Source organism: the organism of the source record quoted next, unplaced genomic scaffold (assembly GCF_019419815.1).
Source record: "Pyrus x bretschneideri cultivar Hongxiangsu unplaced genomic scaffold, Pyrus_bretschneideri_v1 Contig3, whole genome shotgun sequence".
Classification (NCBI taxonomy): Eukaryota; Viridiplantae; Streptophyta; class Magnoliopsida; order Rosales; family Rosaceae; genus Pyrus; species Pyrus x bretschneideri.
In genome coordinates, this window is record NW_025999612.1 from 5,157,199 (window position 1) to 5,162,017 (window position 4,819).

Here is a 4,819-nt window from a genome sequence, read left to right on the forward strand (position 1 = left end):
AAACACTTCTACTTACAAGAAGTAATGACTACTGGCCTTCATACTTCATGAGACATTTCATTCAAGAATGGCTACCAGCCTTTTTCACAAGTATAGTAACTCAAACAAAAAATCAAATGCGAAGAGTGCATAAGAAAACACCTTAATTCTGTTAAACTTGACCCCAAGAGTCCAATTCGACCCCAAGAATCCAGAAAGCTTCAACTGCAAGAACCCAGAAAAACTACAGACTCCATCTCCAAAAAAACTCTGAGAAATCGCCCAGAAAAACTTCAAGAATCTAGTTGCAAGACTCTGAGAAATCGTCACTATCGAACACAAGAACCCAGAAAAACTTAAAGACTCCAGCTTTCTTCACCAGAATTGCAGCACAGTGGAAGAATTTACCCCAAAGAATGAAACCTAAGGCGATGATACCATGATAACAGATAACATATTATGCAGAAATGGAGAAATTGCATAATAGCAAAGAGAATATGGAAAGGAGGAATTGAGAGAATTGAGCCTTTGATATTACTTAGTCAATCAAGATTGTTACACACTGAATCAATACAAGCTATATATAGCTGAGTAGTAGTAGCAGTTTAGCATGCAAGCTATCATTGTAACAACCTAACTAATTTGATCGCTGATGTGGCATTCCTTAACTGTCAGTAATGATGATGTGGCAATACTAGTATAGTCAACACTTTTTGCAGTGCTTGCATATGACGGCAAGTAAAAGTAGAATGAGTATTTTCAATGTAGGAGGCAACAGCGGCAAAAACCCTAATCTAATCCCATATATATATACAGGCTGCAATAGAAGACTTCTAATGAACTTAAAACTCTAAAAGATTGAGCCCACAAATGATCAGATTAAAACAAAAGTAATTGAAAATATCAAACATGATAAATCATGCATAGCTAGCATGAAGTTGTTGAGATAAAGCAAGACAAACTAAATTATCAAATTACTAACCAAAGGATAAGGTGTTTTTTACCTATAGGATTCCACGGCACTATCCCTATAAAGATTATATGAATATAACCCTTCACCTAAATCAACAACTATTATGCCCATGTAATAAAGTTTAAGCTCAAACCAATTTAACATATAGCCACACAAACAAATAGATTCCGAAAAGATTTTAAACCCAAATTCAAACCAGCCCGTTAAAATCAATAAGCCGAATCGACATGAACCCAGATTATATGCATATGTATTCCAATCATACTTGAGTGAATGTCTCTGAAAACTTGCCATTTTTGTGATCGAGCGTACGAGAGACAAATTTAGATTAAAATAATTACAATGGAAAACATATACTAGTCTAAAACATTATAGACTCAAACATTTTGTTTAGGAATAGCCAATTTTACCCTAACACACCTTTCTCCATTTTTCATTCTCAGGTAACTGAATGAAATTATTAGAGTTTTTCAAACTTGAAACTTGCAACATGCATGCAGATATGAAGGTCGTATTTTGGATCCATAGCTTAGCTTATCTTGTTGCTGAATTTTGGATCGACAACTATAACACTCAATGTTTAAGAAGTTGACTTCATCCGATTATTAATTAGCTTGTAGTTTGTATTTTGACATAATGTAAAGGAAAATAAATGCTACGCCCCTTTTATCTTCCTCTCTCCTCTTTTTTCTCTAGCAATTGAATTAAACAACTTATATAGTGACAAGATGTGAAGTGATATACAGATAATGAGAATGGTAGAATAATGTGCGATGACAAGATATGAAGTGACATACAGATAATGAAAATCGTAGAATAGTGTGCGATGAGCTGTAAAGTAGGAAATAATGCGTGATGATCTAATGTAAAGAAAAGTTGCGTTTGACAATAAGGAAGATTCCTTCTTGACTCCTTCAGTTCGGCCATGGGAAGCATGTGAATCATAACGTACGAGAAAGGAAGTCAGTTTTCAACGCAAAAAAAGAGGAAACTAGTTCTGTTTGTTAGTCAGCGTATAGATGTTTCTAGCTCTGACATAAATTTCAACATTGTGAAACTTGTGGCACACATGAAAATAACAAAATTATATTAATCAATTGGCTCAGCCAAGTCACTATCATGACTTAAGTCACCCAATCAAATTAACTTGTCCCCATCGATCTCCAAAATTTTCATCGTCGCTGTAATATATGAATAGACTACTGCATTATATTATTCATTAGAAATGCTCAACACCCCCATCCAGTCAACAAAATGTTCCTAACTCACACAATGTGTGTCGTGGAGCAAGCTCACTATCACACTTGGAATGGAACAACTCTAGAACCCTCGCACCCTTGGAGTGGAACACTTGCTATTGAATCTTTGGTTGATCCTTGCTTCTCACTTGGTTTGTATCACTACAACACTCCAATTTATAGTTGATGTTTCCCGACCTTCCAACAGCGCCCCACCGAATAGCCACACAAACTTACAAGCTTCTAGTCTACTCCTCAAACATATGTGATATTAATTGCTAGATATTTCTAGCACGACCGACTTAACATTGCCATAATTGTCTAGCATTTGCATGAATCATCCTTGATATTTCATCATAGGCTCGACCCGTACACCAACAATCTCTCCATCCAAACAGTCAACAGAATGTTCCTAAAATACTATATAAGCAAACCCTAAACTTATACGCTTATTCATTCCATATGCTTTCATCCATCGTTATTCAAAACACGATGAAGATGGACTTAGACACCCAGCAGCAGCAGAAACTAAAACCACCCTATGTAGGACTTGTTCCATCTCCAGGATTGGGCCATCTTATCCCCCTCGTTGAGTTGGCCAACCGACTCATCGTCCACCATAACTTTACCGTCACCTTCATCATTCCAAACGATGGGTCGTGCACGAAACCCCATAAGAAAGTTCTCCAAGCCCTTGATCCTCTATCCGTATCCGCCACCTTTCTCCCTCCTGTAAACTTCGACGACCTTCCAGAAGGTTCCCAGATTGAAACTAGAATCGCCCTCACATGGCTCGTTCCCTCTCTGCCCTATGAGACTTAGTTAAGGTCCTACTGAGTCAACTCGGCTAGTCACAATTGTTTTTGATGTTTTCGGTTCAGACGCATTTGATATGGCCAAAGAATTCCACGTGGCACCCTACTTGCATGCTCTGGTCTACAACGGCCATGATGTTGAGTTTTGCATTTCATTTGCCAAGGCTTGACGAGACTACTTCTTGCGAGTACAGGGACAAGCCTGAATCGGTCCAATTCCCAGGTTGTGTACCTCTCCATGGTAGGGATTTTCTTGAACCTGTTTAAGATAGGAGCAATGAGGCCTATGTAGCCGTACTACGTACATCCAAAAAGTTTGTTTTGGTTGCTGGGGTCTTGGTGAACAGTAGTTTGGATTTGGAACCAGATGTTTTCAAGGCTTTAAAGAAAGGAAGAGCACAAGGGTTTCCACCAGTTTATCCAATCGGACCGATAATTAATCTCAGTCCGACCGATGGTGGAATAAATGGGTAACATGAGTGCTTGAGCTGGCAAGACAAGCAGCTACGTGGGTCGGTTTTATTTGTTGCATTTGGAAGCAGTGAGACCCTCTCACTGGAGTAGATATAAGAGTTGGCATTAGGGCTTGAAATAAGTGGGCAGAGATTTCTTTGGGTTGTGAAGAGGCCAAATGAGACAGCTAAAAATGGTACTTACTTTGCTCCTAATGGCCAAGGCATACTGGAGGATCCATTAGGTTTTATACCAAATGAGTTTTTGGAAAGGACTAAACATGTGGGTCTTGTTGTGCCATCGTGGGTTCCTCAGGTTTAAGTGCTGAGTCACGCATCACTGGGCGGGTTTATAACCCACTGTGGTTGGAACTCAGTTTTGGAGAGTGTCGTGAATGGTGTGCCTTTAATTGCTTGGCCTCTCTACGCAGAGCAAAGAAGTAATGCAGTATTGCTCGCTGATGATATAAAGATTGCATGGAGAGTGAAAGTGAAAGTGAGTGAAAAAGGATAATGGAGAGCCAAGACATTGCCAAGTATGCAAGGGGTTTAATTGAAGGAGATGAAGGGAAATTGCTAAGGAAGAAGGTGAAGGAGTTGCAAGAGGCTTCCAAAGTTGCTTTGAGCCCAGAAGCGTCGTCAACAAAGTCACGTGCTGAGGTGGCTCAGATATGAAAACGCAACAACTGTCTGGTCCATCCATGCTTCATATCCGTACATGCATTTTAACTATGAACAATTTGTTTTCGTTTATTTTATTTTATTTTATTTTATTTTTTTCACAAGGACTAGGATGTTTGTTGTTAAATTGCAGGGTTCTGTATCATTATTTGCTTATAAATCATCTGTTGAAAATTATTATTAGCACTCCAAATTTTTTTTAATTAGAAAGAAAAATACAATAGTGACCAATAATTTTTCTGCCCCAAATTAATTTCAATACGGACAAAACCTACCCCCAATTCTTTTTTTCTAACAAAATATTCATTAAAGGGAAAAACCACGAGAACACCCGTTTCCAATATAGTCAAAATTAAAAGCATTAACAGCAATAGAGGGTAAGCAATGATCCTAAATGTGAGAAGTCTCAATTGAAAAACCTAGGTGAGCTAAGGCATCCGTGACAAAATTTGTCTTCGTGTAGATATTTTAGAATTATCAAAGAGACGGACCCTTGGCCCATGTACAATAACACCGATACTGTCCCCAACTTGGTAATTATCACCTGCACAATCTGTCGGGTGTGGGGTTTTATCACAAAAGGCCTCGATTTTAGTTGGAGTAAGGTTAGAATATTTAAACTTTTCTTTTCTCATTGATACGGTCGATGTGGGACATTTCAACATGCCCCCTCATGTGAGA

At 38.5% G+C, this 4,819-nt stretch overlaps 1 pseudogene; it reads left to right on the forward strand.

Annotated features, from left to right (window-relative positions):
- Nucleotides 1-2,088: 2,088 nt before the first annotated feature.
- Nucleotides 2,089-4,168, forward strand: LOC103943819 (annotated as a pseudogene).
- The last annotated feature ends 651 nt before the right edge of the window (nt 4,169-4,819 follow it).